Source organism: Pleurodeles waltl, chromosome 7 (assembly GCF_031143425.1).
Source record: "Pleurodeles waltl isolate 20211129_DDA chromosome 7, aPleWal1.hap1.20221129, whole genome shotgun sequence".
Classification (NCBI taxonomy): Eukaryota; Metazoa; Chordata; class Amphibia; order Caudata; family Salamandridae; genus Pleurodeles; species Pleurodeles waltl.
The window spans coordinates 1499277673-1499297097 of record NC_090446.1 but is presented as its reverse complement, the minus strand read 5'-3'; the positions used below and the strand labels follow the sequence as shown (position 1 = coordinate 1499297097).

General features: G+C 49.7%; 1 protein-coding gene across 2 annotated transcripts in view; it reads left to right on the top strand.

Annotated features, from left to right (window-relative positions):
* The first annotated feature begins 4504 nt into the window (after positions 1–4504).
* LOC138246582 (uncharacterized) overlaps positions 4505–19425 on the top strand; it is a 57551-nt gene continuing 42630 nt past the window's right edge. For both annotated transcript variants that reach the window (XR_011194318.1, XR_011194316.1), the window contains exon 1: positions 4505–4730. The gene's annotated coding sequence lies outside the window, so the exon portion shown is untranslated. The remainder of the gene's footprint in view (positions 4731–19425) is intronic.

Sequence of the window (19425 nt, the reverse complement as noted above, 5' to 3'; positions counted from 1 at the left end):
ACACACACACACACACTCCTTCCTTAAAAAATTAGCAGTCCCTCACCTCGGCTCTGTTGGCATGCATGTAGTGGACTCTGTTGATTCCTGGTTCCGCCACCATTGGCATGCTGAGTCTCTGCCCCCGGGGCGCCTGGCCGGCAGCGCCCCATCTCCCCTCTGCGGGTCCGCCTTGTCCCCACTGTGGGCCTTGCCCTCAGAAGTGCAGCCGGCCAGATGCAGCCCTCCGCCTGGCACCATCACCAGGATCCCGGACATGCCCTGAGTTGCCCGAGGCATTTTGGCACCGAGGTGTGCCCGCAGCGCCCGGAAGAGTCCTCTTGGCCGGGGTCTCCGTTAGGAGTCGGCCATCTTGGTGCCCCAGCTGTGGCATGCTTAGGAGGACAGTAGCCACATTTGCATTCATTTATTGCAGCCTTCCTGTGGTGGCTGCAGACCATACAGTATAGCAGGCTATAATTAAACATTCCTATATTACTGATCTCACGGTGGTTTGAGACTGTTTATCCAGTTATAAAATACATTTAAAAAAACCGGACTGGATGAGCTACTCATGCATGGAATCTGAGGACTGAGAGCTGTGAGCGCCCCTCGAGGCCGGGATGTGTACCAGCCGGGCAGTCGATGGCACCAGTCTCCTTCCCAGGATGCAACAGCCTCCAAGCTGCTCTAGCCTGCCATTGGTGCAGCACAACCACCCTGCGGGAGGTGGGATCCAATGCTTCCTCCTGGGGTGGTGAACCATCATGTCCGACAGATGCGTCCTCCAACTTGATCAACATGACTATGCCCTGCCCTTTCTTCTGCTCCACTGAACCGTCCCCCCACCTGGCCATCTGTTGCCGGAGGTGCAAGTATCTCTGAAAGGAGTTGTCGATAGGGTTCTAGACTTTAATATAGGAGAGGGTTACTACTCTCTATAGACTCATGTCGCAGAAGGATGGGGGGCATCTTACATCTTCGTTCTCGGAATGCTTTCCAACGGAACAACAAATTCAGTATGGCTACATTGGTCCAGATTCTGTCTGTCCTTGACCTGAGCGACTGAATGGTGTCCCTAGACCTGCACAACGCACATTTTCATATACCCGCCTTTCAGTCCTAAAGACATGACTAGTGGTTCTAGGTAGGCCAGGAACACTTTTAGTGGGCATTGCTTCCTTTCAGCCGCACCATTTCTGCTTGGGTTATCAGGAACGCCATATTCGTGGTTGCCCACATATTGCTTTCCCCACCCTCGATGGCTGGCTGTCTAAGGCCGGCTCCCCATAGTCAGTCGCGGAGCACCTCCAGACAAGGACAAACCTCCTGGCATAGTTGAGTGTCTGACAATTTGGTGTCTGTTGCGGGGTCCTCAAGACACACCCCTTGTAAGCTTTACTGCCGGATGGCCTGTTGATTGTTTAGTCTGTGGCCCAGCAACGCCTTGCTGTGGTCACGATTAAAAGTTTGCTATTTTTAACGTTTATCGGACCAACTGCCCTTGTTTATACCACCTGCTGTGATGAAGTTTATGAAAGGTTTGAGGAACGTTTCCTCACAAACCGTTTGTGAGGTCACAGTGGGACCTTAACTTGGGCTTGACATTTCTCATGTGTATGCCCTTTGACCCGATGCACAGCTGCTTATTGCACTGTCTGATCTTAAAGACTGCTTTCCTCATTGCAATCGCTTCAGCTCATTGTGTGAGTGAACTTCAGGCACTGTCAGTGCAACCTCTCATCGCCACCTTTTCCCCAACAAATTGGTGCTGAGGACTTTGGTAGCCTTCTTGCCTAAAGTCATGACTCCTTGCTGTGTTGCGCAATCCATCACTCTATCGGTGTTCTTTTCCCCTCCTCACTCCCTTGAAAGAGGAGAGGCTCCCTCGATTGGACCCCTCAAAAAATGTTTTTACATCAGTCCTACGAGGACATTTGAGTGGACGATCAGATTTTTGTGGAGTCCTCCTGGGCGAAGAAAACAACTCTGTTGAAGTAGATAGTCTTCTGCATTGAGATCTGCTACACACTTCCGATAGGAGGGACATTTCACCCATACTGTCCTGGAGGAATTGGTAGTTTGAGCCTGCTTCACAGACTTTCTACCTTTGGAAGGTACTGCTTTGATATCTATTCTAAAGGTGAAGAAGGCAGCGTTAGAAGTCTCTATCACAAGAGCTAGTTACTTACTTTCGGTAACACTTTTTCTGGTGGATATGCTATTTAACCACAGATTTCTCACTATCCTCCCACTTCCCTGTCCAGTTAAATTGGTTATAAGTTCTTAACCTGCACACTAGTACCAATGATTGTGCCACACTCCGCATCTGAGGGCATAGAAAGAGTCAAGCAAGAAACTGGCGTCAGTGCACAGGGGTGGTGCTTATACGCAGCTCTGCTGTGTCACATCAGGGGTGGTACACGGGAATCGCAGATCCACATAGCACCACCTAGTAGCATGTAGGGCCATTGCTAAAAGGTTTTCAGATCCAGTCTGGCACCTGGGGAATATGTTAGGGGTGAGGAGTTAGCAGTTAAATAGAGTATCCACCGGAAAGATCTTCACTGAAGGTAAGTAACTTGTTCTTATGGTCAGCAGCGATTCTTTACAAACCATATCACTATCGGGACTTTGCACACACACCACAATCACTGCAATCATGCGGGTAAGCCCCCACAGCTATATATTCAGCCTGGACACAAACCGGACACGGCCAAAAGGAACTTCCACTCAGGAATGGAAGCCGTCACCACCTGGATGCGAGTAAGCTGCTTTAAGCTCAACTCCGACAAGACTGAGCTAATCATCTCCGGAAACACCACCTCAGTTGGAAAGACTCCTGCTGGCCCACGCCTCTCAGCGTCCCCCCTGCACCGACTGCGCACGCCCACAAGTTAGGATTCATCCTTGACTTCTCCCTATCCATGACCAGCCAGGTAAACTCTGTCGCCTCCTCCTGCTGGCTCACACTCAGCAAATGTCAGAAGATCTTCAGATGTATCCCAACAGACTGTCACAGGATAGTCACCCACGCCTGCAACAAGCTCGACTATCGCAACGCCCTCTATGCCGTCACCTCAACCAGGAACATCAAAAAACTACAACTCATCCAGAACACCGCCGCCAGACTCATTCTGGACCTCCCTCGCCGAGAACACATCTCCCAACACCTGAGAACACTTCACTGGCTAGCTGTCGAGATGTGAATCACCTTCAGCTTCTCACCCACTCATACAAGGCCATACACAACGCAAGACCTTCCTACCTGAACCACTGCGTCTCCTTCCACACCCCTCGGCTCTGCCCAGATGGCCCTGGCCACTGTCCCTCACATCCGCAAAACCACCACCGGAGGACGATCCTTCACCTACATTGCAGCAAAGAGCTGGCACAACCTCTCCTTGCACCTCAGATAAAGCCCGTCGCTCACCATCTTCAGGAATAACCTCAAGATGTGGCTCTTCCGATGAGGCCCCTCCCCTCCGCGCCTGGAGACCTTTACAGGTGAGTAGCCGCGCTTTACAAATACTGATTGATTGATTGAATCATGGCAAATGTCGGCTAAGCATTAGCACTGCCTAGAAGTCCAAGAAAGGGGAGTGCTGCTGGATTAAAAACACATAACTAGCTCAGGGTGTTTCAGTATGAAGCCACATGGGACCTGCATTAGCCATGCTCAAGTTTTCTAGGTCCACGCGTCTGTTTTTTTTTCATTTGAATTCTGGGATTTGCAGCCATGTTTTATAATGGAATAAATAAATAGGGTGAGGCTGTGGTAGAACAGCCAGAGCTGTCGACTTTGGAGCTGAGGAACCAGGTTAGACTTTCGGCCTTATCTCAGCATCCAATGATTCTGGGCAAATCACTTACTTTCCCCGGTGCCTACAAAGAAATGAATGTGTTCTCGTGTAATGTAACTGGTGCTCAAGTAAAGAGCTCCCATACCTTTGGGTCGAGTCTGCGCTATATATAAACTGCAAAACAAAGAAACTACAAGTCCCAGAATTCAGTGGTAAACCTGTCCTGCAGCAGCACATCAAGCATGGACCTGGTAGTCTTGGCAGGGCTGCAGAGTTTCCCCAGGGTGCCCAGCCTGCTTCTCTGTGCCTTTTGTCTCTATCAGATAACCAGTTGCACCACATGTTTAAGGGACCCATTTACACCTCCGGGCTTCCATTAAAACAATGATTGTTTTGTTTGTTAATCCCTTTGCTTCCCCTGTGATGATCCCGTAGGACTACAGCTCCCAGAATACAACAGTTCGAACAGACATGTGCTCGTGAATCGGGTCTACTTGATGATATGCGCATGCGCAGAACTTTGCGCATGCGCAATAATGTTTTTGTCAATTTCTTTGACTTTAACTGCTCCCCCTCACAGCGCACTTGTAAAGCGCATGCGCATGGCTGCGCGCATGCGCGTTTCGCATTTTTCTGCTATTCTAACGGTCGGCTCAATGCGCTGGGATTGTTGCGATCTCAGTGGCGCTACCAGTCAGTACTTGGGCCTATTATTACGACTTTCCTTTTTAACTGTGAGTTTCTCTTTCACCTCTGTCCTCCTGCTTGTTGCATTTTCACATTTTTCGCGTATTTTAACGGTCGTCTTTGCCAGCTCCCTTCGCGTATTTTAACGGTCGTCTTTGCCAGCTCCCTTCGCGTATTTTAACGGTTGTCTTTGCCAGCTCCCCTCACTGCTCACGGTGGTCTCGTTTCGGTCGCAGCGGCGCTACCTCCACCTTCTTTAAGGTCAGAACTCGTGCTTATTATTTATTCTCTCTCTATATATATATAATTAATACTTTATTTTTTAACGGTGTTTCTTTTGTGTCTCTGCTCTCCTGCATATTAACGTTCCTGTATTTCGTCTCCTTACCCCGTTGCGCTTTTAGAAGCAGCTAGGGCAGTGGTCTCCAAACTTTTTAATGCCCCCACACCCCCTTTGAAAAATAAAAATCATTGGGCCCTCCCTCTGAATTTTCACAATTATTTTAGAAAATGTGGCAATGTTTAAATATGCCTAGCCATATTTAAACATTGAAGTTAAGTACTGTTACCTTTTTAAAAGTGCAATAACATGTTTCTGCTTAAAACAAAACACTGTTATATGTGTAATGCTTCTTTTGGGCAGAGCCTGGTGAGCCCCCTCCCCGGGACTACTTCATGCCCCTTCCCAGTTTGAAGACCACGGAGCTAGGGACTTTTCACGCATTTTCAGAGAAGTAAATAAATGGCAGCGCGATTATGATGATAAAATGCGTGCCTTTGCTTAGGTGGCGCGCAGGCATACAGCTATGAATGAATGAATGTTATTGCTACCCGTGTGATCATTATACAGGGCAGGCCTAACGATCATGGGGACAGCAAGACGCTCGCTTATTATTGCTATGTGTGACATTTGTATAATTTAATTCTATGGGTGACTTTTTAATGGCTACACTTTATCTGTATTAAAATCCAGCTATCTGAAATGTTGGCATCTATGTAGCATGCACCATGGGCAAGAGCCTGACGCACGTTGGTTGTCCACGCCACAGCCTATTTTCTCCTCACTCAGCAGTAACTGAGGGTCTTGTTGTCTGGATCCTTAGGCAGGGCAGGTCTGAAAGTATGCAGTTGTAAAATATTCAGTGTATTTATGAGTGCCTTTTTTTTTTGGGAGAAAATATTGAACAATGAAACCCATGAAAAATATAGATTTAAAGATTTTATGGCATGCAAGTATGAATGTGATATTTGCCTGTGGATTTTTGTCAATGTACGAGTTTACTGTTCATTTAAATACAGGTGGTGTTTGAGGTGTTACACTCCCCTAATAAATGTAACAGTTTTGTTTAGGTGATTTCACCAGCACTTTTGTCACACAGACAACAATGCACACACATTATCCCTTCTTGTTTTGCAAGTAGTCGAAACCTTTTATTTTTACAAAATATTGTTTTCTCTCCCACCAATGTGTATTCCTCTCCCCTTCCACTGCCACATACGCCACTCTCATGCACCCTGCTTCTTCTATAATATATTTAAATATTATGGGCCTCGTTCCAGCCTCGCTGTGGTGGTCCTTCCGCACTGGAGCCACCACATTAAGTTGTGGGGCTTGGTAGACGCCTTATATGCCAGCCTGATTGTCAGAGAAGTGCAAAGGTGATTACTCCATTCTGCACGTCTGCCAGAGTTGAGATGCCTATGGTCCCAACAACAAAACCCCTTCAGAGATACCAACTTTGGGAGCCTATAGCCCTCCCATAAGTGTTCTCTCGATCCATTGAGAACACGTAGCCATTTTAAAAAAAAATTATCTTCCTCCAAGTCCTATCCACCAATTCCTTGCCTGGACAGCCTGTCAATTCCAGTTTACACCTGTACAGCCAAAGTAGGATAGCTTTATTTAGCCATATATTGGTGGTCAGCCCAAAATGGTGGCCTTTCCACTGGGGCATATGCACATTGAATAACTACACAAACCTGTCTAGCCTCATAATACTTGTGAATGTTTTGCAGCTCTATCCGCCTCTATATTTAGACTCCCGGAGAAAACACAGACCTACCATGGCTTCCAACCCATGCATAACAGGGTGCACACCTGCGCTTCAACCCATATAAGGAATGTGTCTGTTATATATAGGGTGTGTTTGGAAGAATGTAGAGAAAGCACAAGGCTCTAATAATCTACTCTACCACTCGCTATGGTGCGTTTTATCTGATGCGTTTGATCTATGTTTTGATTCCACTTGTCCATTCTAGCGAGTGGACAAATAAGAGGTGTTCTGTCCAATCAGAAACTGAATTAGCAATTAGGATGCCTTCAAATCTTATTATTGTCACATTTTCTCTGTGTTCAGAGACAGAGTTCAAAAGTCAGTTTGTCTTCTTGGAGTGCAAATAATTTTCCTTGTGACTGCAGAGTTCCTGGATTTTGTAAGGTAAACTGTCTGACCAAAGTGAAATGAGAGGCTTTTGTTATCTGGTTTTTCTTAACACATTTATTTAACTAAGTCAACTTCGCAAACATTTCAAAATATATTTCGGTAGCTGTGAAAGGCCCTTTTTTGTACTTCTGTGTGAATTAAAAAAATATATATTTTATTAGTATTAAAAACAAGTCATAACACTGTACGTGGTAATGTGCAAATGAAAAATGTTTTCTGAAATCCAATTTTCACAGAATTTTGTTCATACACTACATAGTATTATCATTAAAGTTGTAGGTTAATGAGTAGCTTTTGGGACATTTCTGGGAAATGTACTGTCTGTAAATGACAGTGTGCTACCACATCATGCCCTGGTAATATATTTATTTACAGTGAAGGTTTACACATAAACTGAGAAACACTCCTGCCCTGATGGCCAAGCTATTATTAAACTGAGGCAAGTCATGCATGGATCATGTGTTCCTATATGTGGGTTATATTTATTATACATGGAGCAAACATTTAGTGCATTGAATCAAACAAAAGAGGATTTTTTTTTTTTTTACAGCAGGACTGCTGAACTCGCATATTTGAAGGTGCACTCATATCTGAGAATGAACAAAAAGGCGATTGTAAAATTCAATATTTGCCTAGAAACCCTCAATCTGAGATCCATTTGCAGTTCAAGTATATTCCAGTTTGGTCGAGTAGATTATTCAAGCTACTTGACTTGCGTCTAGTAACATTTTTATGTTTTTTCGATGCCTGGAGCAGGTTAGTGCTCGCATTTTAAAATATGCCACACTTACCTGCGGAGAAATTGACATTGACTGCCATTGCCTTACATTCTTGTCAAAGTGGGCTAGCAGAGGGACCAAATTATCTCCCCCCGATATTTAAATTTAGTCATCTCCGCTGTAAGGGCTAAAGCCAATTGTTGATCAAGTACCTTGTCCATTGTGAACAATAAACATTTGTCCCAAATATCATTAAATCCAGAGACCTTTACAAAGACCTGAAAGATCTCTTGCAACCTCTTTAGTGTTCCAGTCACTTGCGTCTAGTAATAGAAAAATAAAACATAAGCAGCATTCTGGGGAAATTACCCCCCACCCCGTGCATCTTGTTCACCTTCAAATCTGCACACCCACCCGTATCCATTTGATAACACCCTCTACCACCAGCCCAAATATCATCGGCATGAAAGGGCAGCCCTGTACTGCTGGAATTCACAGGAGGCGTGCCCGGTAATTCTTATTCTTGCACAGGGTCTGTTGTACAACAACCTACCATCTCCGGTACTTTGGGACAAAACTACTTCTCTCCAGGGTTCCCAAATGAAATAGCCACTCTTCAGAGAATGTATATGATCGTGTATTGTCTTACATCTGCCCCATTAATGTTTGTTTTATGGAAAGAAGAGTGATCTTCATGTGCATTACGGACATTTGTGGTATGTAGGTGAACCACACTACATAAGTGTGAGGTACTGGTTAGTTGAGGTACATCATCATACTTAGTATAACTCACATATAGTAGGGCTCCCCTGATAATATAGTTGATGTACAGTTAGCAGCCGAACTTAATAATGCATATATGTATTGTTTATGTGTGTATGGGCAGTCAATCTCTTCTTTCAGTTAATTGGTTAGTCCAGTCTACTGGTATTTTTGTACGAGCATCTATCCTATCTGCTCATTTTTTATTTTTTTTTCTGCGGGACATATTGTTACAGTGGTTCAAAAATGAGAATCAAATACAATATCGGAATGTATTCTGTGTTTGCTTATTGTCAAATATCCTTCTCTTAAGGTTCACCCCCAAATTTTGGCCTTCCTTCTTTCTCAGACTTTTTCTTGTTGTCGGGCCTCTGAGCACTTTACCACTGCTAAAGTGTATGTGCTCTTGCATTAAAATATGGTTATGTATGCTTACCCACAGTTGGCATATTTAATGTACTTATGAGTCCCTAAAATTTTTTACTTACCTATGCCCTGGATTTGTAAATTAAAGGCTACTAGTGTGCCCACAGTAATGATTGTGCATCCCAATTAAGTAGTACGTCAACATGACTTGCTTGTCATTCCAGATCCTGTGTGTGCAGTTCTAAACTTCCATTTTGATCTGTCAAGTTAAGTCTTTCCAGGTTCAAACCTTTATTTTTAAAACACATGTAACCCCTTTAGTGGGCCTGGTACAGATCAAAGGGCAGGGGCAAGTTGGACGTGTATTTGTAATTTTAACCTGCTGTGGTAATATAAAAACGATTACACTTGTCTTTCACCACCGCAAGGCCTAACTTGCACTTAAGCTAACATCCGGGTTACCGTGAAGCAGCCTGTCTAATTTCCAATTGAAAAAACAAAATTTGGACTTTGGTGTCTATGGACTCGCAATTCAAAATCACAACTTATGGTCAAGTCTAACGTTCATTTGTGTGGCTGAAAATGTCATATTAAGAAATTTGCTGTTTATTTGCTTAAATATTTACTGCCTACTGGCTGCCCCTGACTACATGTTTGGGTGGATGACGCATCACCTCTTGTGCATTCCCTCCAGACAGGCACACACCAAGGGAGCTCAGGTGTGACTGATGGACCATAAATATCCTGATGGCCCACTCTTGGCAGGATGAAATGGTGCAGCTGGCACATCTAAATGGGCTGGCTATTCTTCCCACACACATGGAAACATAATCCCCCTTAGCAAGTCTGCAACTAGTCACTGCACTTCCTGTCCTATTTGCACTTTCTTCAAAGGCCTCTTTTTTAAGTCTTCCCCCATTTCAGAGGCACCACTGGGCATAATAATTTGACCTTTTTTTCCCTTTCACTTGCTGCTTTTCTGTCCTTTTCTCTTTTTCTCCCTCTTGTGTTTACCCCGCACTGCTGGTGTCCCAGCATCCCCACCTGCCCCATGCAAAGCGCTTCTCCCACCTCTTTATTGCTGGACCACCGCCTCCATACCTCTCTTCCTTAACGACGGCCGCCACGCTAGTGCGCCACAGGGAAGCCTGTTTGTGCATGGACGCCACCCAGCACCAGGGACCCTGGTTCTCACCCCTTCTGCTGGTTTAACGCAAGCACTCTACGTGCCCTCAACCCCATAAGATCATCAGCATGCCACCAAGCTGACCACATGTACAAACATGGATCATTTTCTTGCTGCGCCTGCTCCAGCATACTCCCAAGTACCACCCCATGATTCCTCACTGCTCCTTAACACATGCTCCCTCGTCAAGCATGCACTATAAGTCTGAGACCTCGACTCAACAGCTCTGGACGTCACCATCTCGCTATGAGTTGGATCACCCCTGCAGCTACCACGGACATTGCCACGGCCATTACGCACAACTACAAAATCATACACAAGGACAGAGCCAACCTTCCTGGAGGTGTCATTGCCATAATCTACTAGAACAACCTCCGCCTTTCATCATCTAGTCGCATTCTGTCAACTCATGAGCATCTACATTTCCACATCCTGACCAACCGAAACACCTTCCTACGTGGCACCCTCATCTACAGGCCCACCTGCACCTCAACCCCAGTCTTTACAAGACATTGTCAACCTCATTGCCCCTCCAAGCACTCACTTCCTCCTGTTACATCCCACTCTGTTTTTTCGATTTACAGCTTGATACCCTCAATGACCCCCAATACATCAAACATCCTGTACGACCCCACAATTCTCGGCGTCAAACAACTAGTCATCGTCCCTACCCACAAACCCCTTCACATCCTCTATGCCATTCTCTCAGCAGGGGACAACCTCACCTTCATCTACACCTCCAAACACTGTTGGCTTGACCAAGTGCATCTACTTAACCTACTCAAACACTGCACGCCACCACATTCCCTAACCACCTGGCAAACATTGGGGTATAGTCACGGAAGCACAGATCACCAAACGCTGTCAACCACTCCAATGAATCCGCAGGCAAACTAAAGCGCTGACTCTGAATGTGCAGCCAATGTAGCCCCCCTAAGGAAATTGGCATGGAATCTACATAGCAAAACTTCCAAGTGGTTTACACAAGACCTACATCAATCCAAGCGCGCCTGCAGATGATTGTAACGCAAATGGAGCCTCCGCAAATCCACCAAACTGCACCGCCTGCAAAAATACTGACACAACGTACCACCAGAACATACGAGCCACCCAAAAAGCTGCATTTCAAGCATGCCTCAACACCAGCACTCGCAATATCAAAGAGCTCTTCATCCTTGTCAAAGAGTTCACGAACCGCAGGGCAGAAACCTCATCCATCCCTCCCTCCCAAGACCTCCGCAACGACCTTCCCCACCTTCTTTCACTGTAAGATCTGGGACATCTACAAAGGCTTCAGCATACAGAGCCCGCCTTCACCACTCAGCACCATGGACCTTGCTCCCCCACCAGATACAAACTGCTGAACCACCATTACTGTAGAGGACACCCAAAGAATAATGAACTCCATCCACTTGGGAGCACCCTCAGATCCATGCCCTCATCACATCCTCAAGCTTGTCATTCCCATCCTTTCACCAGAGCTTTGCTGAACCATCAGCCTATCGTTTAAGACTGCCACAATCCCCCCAGACTGTAAACACGCAGAAATCCGCCCGCTACTCAAGAAACCCAAAGCCGACCCTAGGGAGCTGAAGAATTACTGACCCATGTCTCTGCTCACTTTCCCAGCCAAGGTAACGGAAAAAGCCATCAACTATGAACTCGTAGAGTTCCTCGAGAGACACCGTATCCTAGAACTTTCCCATTTCCGATCTGGAAGCAATCACAGCACCGAAACTGCACTTTTGTCCACCACCAACAACATACGCATCATACTGCACAGCGTAGGCACTGCCGCACTCAACCTTCTAGACCTCTCTACTGCATTCTAGACAGTCTCCCACTTCAGCCTCTGTGACAGGCTGCTCGACGCTGGCATCTGAGACAAAGCCCTGAGCTGGATCTGGTCCTTCCTCACCAGAAGAACACAGAGGGTCAGACTACCACCATTCACATCAGAACTTAGACACTTGCTGCAGAGTAGCCCAAGGATCCACACACTGCCAGAAGCTTTTTAACCTCTACATGGCTCGCTCGCTAAAATCATCAAACACGAGGTAAAGATAGTCTCCTACGACAATGACACCCAACTGATCCTCTCCATGTCGGACGACTTTGCTCAAGCCAAGATGCATTTTCCCAATGGGAGGAGAGCAGTCTGCCCTTGGATGGACGTCAGCTGCCTCAAGCTCAACTCAGACAAGAAATGCTTGTGATTGCCTACACCCCATTCTGCCTGGAACGACTCCTGGTGGCCCCCCCACTCATGTTAATGCCCCCGCCCACATTAACCAATTGCGTAACCTGGCCTTTACCCTTGGCTTCTCTATCAATAACACAACAAATTAACACTGTCTCCTCAAAAAGCTTACACACCCTCTGTAGTAAAATGCCTCCTTTTTGCAGTCCACAACCCCCACCTACCCCAAACACTTTTTTCCTGCTATTGATGCTGACTCTACTGAGTACTGAAGTGTGTTGAGATCCTGCTAACCAGGCCCCACCACCAGTGTTCTTTCAGTTAAAATGTACCATTATTTCCCCAAATTGGGACACCCCTCGCACACAGATAAGTCCCTGGTACCGACCTCCAGGACCAAGAGCCCCCTTCAGTGACCCCACCGACCCGGACTCCGCCGCCATCAACCTCCAACAGTGGATCCTCAACTGCGCCAACACCCTCGCACCACTCAAGAGGCCCACCGTCAACCAAGAAAAGAAAAAAGCAGCCTGGTTCACAGATGAACTGATCACCTCCAAACGCACCTGCCAGAAACTCAAGAAAAAATGGCTTCTCGGGCGCACACCCGACAGCCTCGCAACCCACAAGGAAGCCACCCGCAAGCACCACCAACTTATCCGACTTGCCAAACGCTCCCACTTCACAGAACGCCGAAACAACAACGCACACAACAGCAAGGAACTCTTCTGCATCGTGAAGGAGCTCTCCAAACCAAACGTCAACGATGTCCCACCATCCCAGAAACTCTGCGACGCACTCTCCACCTTTTTCTACCAGAAAATCGCCGCCATCCACGACAGCCTCCACACCACAGCCTCAACACCACACCTCCGCCAGACCCCACCCCCAACAACTCCTCCCACGCCGACCGCCTCACCACCTGGACCCACGTAGATGACGCCGAAACCCGAAAGACCATGAACTCCATCCACTCAGGATCCCCCTCAGACCCCTGCCCACACCACGTCTACAACAAAGCCGACTCCACCATCGCCCCCCAACTTCGTAAGATCATCAACCTATCCTTCGACACCGCAACCTTTCCGGACAGCTGGAAGCACGCCGATATCCAAGCCCTCCTCAAGAAACCCAAGGCCGACCTCAAAAACTTCCGCCCGATCTCCCTTCTCCCCTTCCCAGCAAAGGTCATCGAGAAGATCGTCAACGCACAGCTCACCCACTACCTCGAAGACAACTCCACCCTAGACCCCTCTAAATCCGGATTCAGACGCAATCACAGCATTGAGACTGCACTCCTTGCCGCCACAGACGACATCAGACAGCAAATGGACAATGGCGAAACTTCAGCCCTCATCCTCCTAGACCTATCCGCCGCCTTCGATACGGTCTGCCACCGCACCCTACTAACTCGTCTCCACGAAGCCGGAATTCAAGACAAAGCCCTCAACTGGATCTCCTCTTTTCTCTCCGGCAGAACCCAGAGAGTCCGACTCTCACCCTTCCGCTCCGAAGCCACCAACCTCATCTGCGGCGTCCCCCAAGGCTCCTCGCTAAGCCCAACGCTGTTCAACGTATACATGGTACCCCTCGCACAGCTGGCCCGTCAGCATAACCTCAGCATCCTCTCCTACGCCGACGACACCCAGCTCATCCTTTCCCGTACTAAAGATCCACACACCGCCAAAGCCAACCTCCACGAGGGACTGAAATCCATTGCCCAATGGATGAGAAACAGCTGCCTGAAATTAAACTCCGATAAGACGGAAGTCCTCATCCTCGGACGCTCCCCCTCGGCCTGGGACGACTCCTGGTGGCCCACCGTACTGGGTCCCCCACCTACTCCTGCCAACCACGCACGCAACCTCGGCTTCATCCTCTACTCCACTCTCACCATGTCCAAACAGGTCAACGCAGTCTCCTCCTCCTGCTTCAACATCCTCCGCATGCTCTGCAGAATCTACAAGTGGATCCCGACGGAAACCAGAAAAACGGTGACTCAGGCCCTTGTCAGTAGCAGACTTGACTACGGCAACACACTCTACACATGCATCCCAGCAAAAGACATCAAACGACTCCAACGCATCCAGAACGCATCCGCCCGCTTGATCCTCGACATACCCTGCCGATGCCACATCTCCCACAACCTGAAGGACCTCCTCTGGCTCCCCGTGGACAAGAGGATCACCTTTAAACTCCTCACCCACGCGCACAAAAAGCACTACACGACGCCGGACCCGCCTACCTGAACAACAGACTCAACTTCTACGTCCCCTCCCGCCAACTCCGCTCTGCCAACCTCTCCCTCGCCATCGCTCCCCGAATTCAACGCAAGACCTCTGGTGGCAGATCCTTCTCCTACCTCGCCGCAAGACCTGGAACTCACTGCCGACCTCCCTGCGCCAGACTCAGGACCTCCTCACCTTCAGGAAACTCCTCAAGACATGGCTCTTCGACCGATAGCAGCTGCCCCCCCCCCCCCTCAGCGCCTTGAAACCCTAACGGGTACATAGCGCGCTTTATAAATTTAATGATTGATTGATTGGCAAAAGGTACCTGTGGTACCAAGGGCCCTGTGACCAGGGAAGGTCCCTAAGGGCTGCAGCATGTGTTGTGCCAACCTAAGGGATCCCTCACCTAACACAGGCACACTGCCATTGCAGTTGGTGTGTGTTGGTAGGGATAAAAAGGCAAAGTTGACATGGCATCCCCTTCAGGATGGCATGCACACCAAATACTGCCTTGGCATACGTAAGTCACCCCTCTAGCAGGCCTTAAAGCACCCTGCCTTAGGGCTTTATTCCACAGGTGAGGGCATAGCTGCATGAGCAATATGCCCCTACAGTGTCAAAGTCCATTCTTAGACATTGTAAATATAGTGTGGCCATATTAAGAACATGGTCTGTGGGTTTGTCAAAACGAACTCCACAGCTCCATAAGTACTACACTGAGCACTGTGAAGTTTGATATCAAACTTCTCCAAATAAGAAACCCACACTGATGCCAGTGCTGGATTTATTACAAAATGCACTCAGGGCATCTTAGAAATGCCCCCTGTATTTTACCCAATCCTTCAATGCAAGACTGACTGGTCTGTGCCAGCCTGCCACAGAGGGACTAGTTTCTGACCTCCTGGCGTGAGAGCCTTTGTGCTCTCTGAGGCCAGAAACCAATCCTGCACTGGGTGGAGGTGCTTCACACCTCCCCCTGCAGGAACAGTAACACCTAGCAGTGAGCCACAAAGGCTCAGGCTTTGTGTTACACTGCCACAGGGCACTCTGGCTAGTGGAGATGCCCGCCCCCCTGGACACAGCCCCAACTTTGGGCGGAAAGTCCGGCGGAGATAATGAGAAAAACAAGGATGTGTCACCCCCTCAGCCAGTTCCACCCCTAAGTTGAACAGAGCTGTAGTGTCCCCCTCCTTGGAAAATCCTCCATCTTGTTTTGGAGGATTTACCCAATAAGGATAGGGATGTGCCCCCCTCCCCAAAGAGAGGCACAAGGAGGGTGTAGCCATCCTCAAGATCAGTAGCCTACTACTGCCCTTCAGCCCTAACACCCTCCTTTTCCTGAAAACCTAAAGGACTGCTGACCTCAAAACACCCGTGGAGAAGATGGAGACAACAACTGACTTGGCCCCAGCCCTACCTGCTTGTCTCCAGACTCAAAGAACCTGCAACAGCGACGCATCCTGCGGGTCCAGCGACCTCTGCCGACTCGGGGTACTGCCCTTCAACCCAAAGGACCAAAAAACTCTAGTGGATATGGGCTCTGTCAAACAACAAGGAAGAAACGATCTTTAAAGGGACACCCACCTCACTCCTGAAGCGTGAGTCCCCACCACTCTGCACCAACGCCCCCAGCTTGTGTCCAGAGAAACCAACACTGCAGCGTGGACCCCCAGGTGACTCCAACGACGTGGCCACCCGGAGACAATCTCCCTGCATCCCCACGGTGAAGCCTGCAGAGAGAATCCAGAGGCTCCCCCTCACCGCAACTTCCTGCTAACAGAGATCCCAACGCCTGGAAGAAGCACTGCCCCTGCAGCCCCCAGGCCCAAGAGGAACCAACTACCGGTCCAGAAGTGACCAGCAGGCGTCCCTCATCCTAGCCCAGTCAGTGGCTGGCCCAAGAAGAACCCCATGCCCTGCCTGCATCACCAGAGTGACCCCTGGGTCCCTCCATTGATTTCTATTCAAAACCTGACACCTACTTTGCACACTGCACCTGGCTGGTCCTGTGCGCCTGTTTGGGACACCCCCCAACCCAGTGCTGTACAAAACTCCCCGGGTCTGCTCCCTGTTAGCAGAGTGGAACCGGAGCACCCCTTTTCTCCATAAGCGCCTATGCTACTTTGACCTCTGCACTTGACCGCCCCTGTGTTGCTGGTGCTGGGTGTTTGTGGTTGACTTGAACCCCCAACAGTCGGCTGTCTATGCCCTGGAGACTGAACTTGTAAGTGCTTTACTTACCTGCTAAATTAACTTCTACTTACCTCCTACAGGAACTGTTGAATTTTGCAGTGTCCTCTTTTAAAATAGGTTATTTGCATATTTGCCAGAACTGTGTACCTTACTGTTTTCATTCCAAGTTCTATATTTGCTTATGCCAAGTACCTTACAATTTATGTACGTACTTGAATTCAGAATCTTGTGGTTCTAAAGTAAATTAAGAGAAGAATATTTTTCTATATAAAAAACCTATTGGTCTGGGGTTAAGTCATTGAGTGTGTGTTCATTTGACCCTGTCACCAGGCAGGTCGCTCCCCCCATCTGCCATGCAGAACCTCCGTTGCCACTTTTGCCGCCTGACTACTCGCTCCCCTTTTTTCTATTCCCCTGAGCTTGTGCTTCTGTGCCACTTGTTTTTTCCATTCTGTGCCCCTGTGTTTTGCTTTCTGTACCCCTGTGCTCTGTTGTCCCTCTCCCGCCGTCTTTTCCCGCCGTTTTTTCCCCGGGTTTTCCCCTGGGTTTTTCCCTTGCTGCTGAGCCCCTGCTGCCCCGCCCCCTTCACTCCCATTGGCCACCCCGCTCCCACCTCCCAGCTGCTCCCCCCTCTGCCCTCATATGGAGGCCGCGAAGCGGTGGTAGAGGGCGACCTTTGACCTTGTCACCAGGTAGGTCGCTCCCCCCATCTGCCACGCAGCCCCCTGTGGGTTGAACCTCCGTTGCCACTTTTGCCGCCTGACTACTCGCTCCCTTTTTTCTATTCCCCTGAGCTTGTGCTTCTGTGCCACTTGTTTTTTCCATTCTGTGCCCCTGTGTTTTGCTTTCTGTACCCCTGTGCTCTGTTGTCCCTTTCCCGCCGTTTTTTCCCGCCGTTTTTTCCCCGGGTTTTCCCCTGGGTTTTTCCCTTGCTGCTGAGCCCCTGCTGCCCCGCCCCCTTCACTCCCATTGGCCGCCCCGCTCCCACCTCCCAGCTGCTCCTCCCTCTGCCCTCATATGGAGGCCGCGAAGCGGTGGTAGAGAGCGACCTTTGACCTTGTCACCAGGCAGGTCGCTCCCCCCATCTGCCACGCAGCCCCCTGTGGGTTGAACCTCCGTTGCCACTTTTGCCGCCTGACTACTCGCTCCCTTTTTTCTATTCCCCTGAGCTTGTGCTTCTGTGCCACTTGTTTTTTCCATTCTGTGCCCCTGTGTTTTGCTTTCTGTACCCCTGTGCTCTGTTGTCCCTCTCCCGCCGTCTTTTCCCGCCGTTTTTTCCCCGGGTTTTCCCCTGGGTTTTTCCCTTGCTGCTGAGCCCCTGCTGCCCCGCCCCCTTCACTCCCATTGGCCACCCCGCTCCCACCTCCCAGCTGCTCCTCCCTCTGCCCTCATATGGAGGCCGCGAAGCGGTGGTAGAGAGCGACCTTTGACCTTGTCACAAGGCAGGTCGCTCCCCCCATCTGCCACGCAGCCCCCTGTGGGTTGAACCTCCGTTGCCACTTTTGCCGCCTGACTACTCGCTCCCTTTTTTCTATTCCCCTGAGCTTGTGCTTCTGTGCCACTTGTTTTTTCCATTCTGTGCCCCTGTGTTTTGCTTTCTGTACCCCTGTGCTCTGTTGTCCCTCTCCCGCGTCTTTTCCCACCGTTTTTCCCCGGGTTTTTCCCCTGGGTTTTTCCCCGGGCTTTTACCTTGCTGCTGAGCCCCTGCTGCCCGCCCCGTTCACTCCCATTGGCCGCCCCGCTCCCACCTCCTCCTCCCTCCCTCTGCCCTCATATGGAGGCCGCGAAGCGGGCACGCCGCTGGCGCGCCTAAGGCAAGCCCGTCTGCGCCTGGACCGCACCCAGCACCAGAACCCCTGGAACTCGCACCCCCCGAAACGCCAGACTGCACTACGACGCAAGCACCCTTCACGCACTAAACAGCAGACGAGACCACCCCTGCTACCGGGCCACCCCGAAACGCACCCAGGGGCCTTTCACCTGCCGGAACTGCAGATTCACCAGCATCCAACCCTCCACACCACCAGCCAGAGAACCCAACCACCTCCGCTGCATCCTCCTCAACACCCGCTCCGCTCGCAAGCACACCATCGAACTTTGGGACCTCCTAGACTCCACTGCCCCTGACGGAGACCTGGCTGAACGCCACCTCAGCACCAGACATTGCCATAGCCATCCCACAGGGCTACACGATCTCCTGCAGAGACCGCACCAATGGAGTGGGAGGAGGAATCGCCATCATCCACAAAGACTCCATCAAAATCTCAACGAACACCGATGACACCCTCACCACCGCCGAGCATATGCACTTCCAGATCCACACCGACCCCAACACCACCCTCAGAGGAACTCTCATCTACAGACCTCCCGGACCCCGCCCACAGTTCAGTGACACCATCGCTGACCTCATCAGCACCCACGCCCTCGCTTCCACGGACTACATCCTCCTCGGGGACCTGAACTTCTACCTCGAGAACAACAACGACGCCAACTCCACTGCCCTGATCGACAACCTCGCCAACCTCGGACTCCAACAGCTAGTAACGACACCCACTCACGCCGCTGGACACACGCTTGACCCCATCTTCTCCGCAAGCCCCCACGTCTCCTTCAACCACACCACCGAACCACACTGGACCGACCACAGAAGCGTCCACTTCACCTTCTGAAAACCCACCACACACCACCGCACCCAACAGCTACCACGCCGCTGCTGGGGCAAGGTCACCGGGGACCAACTGACTACCGCCCTCGCCCTGAGACCACCCACCGACCCAGACACTGCCGCGACCAACCTCACACAGTGGATCAACGACTGCGCCAACACCCTCGCCCCTCTCAAGACCTTTACAACC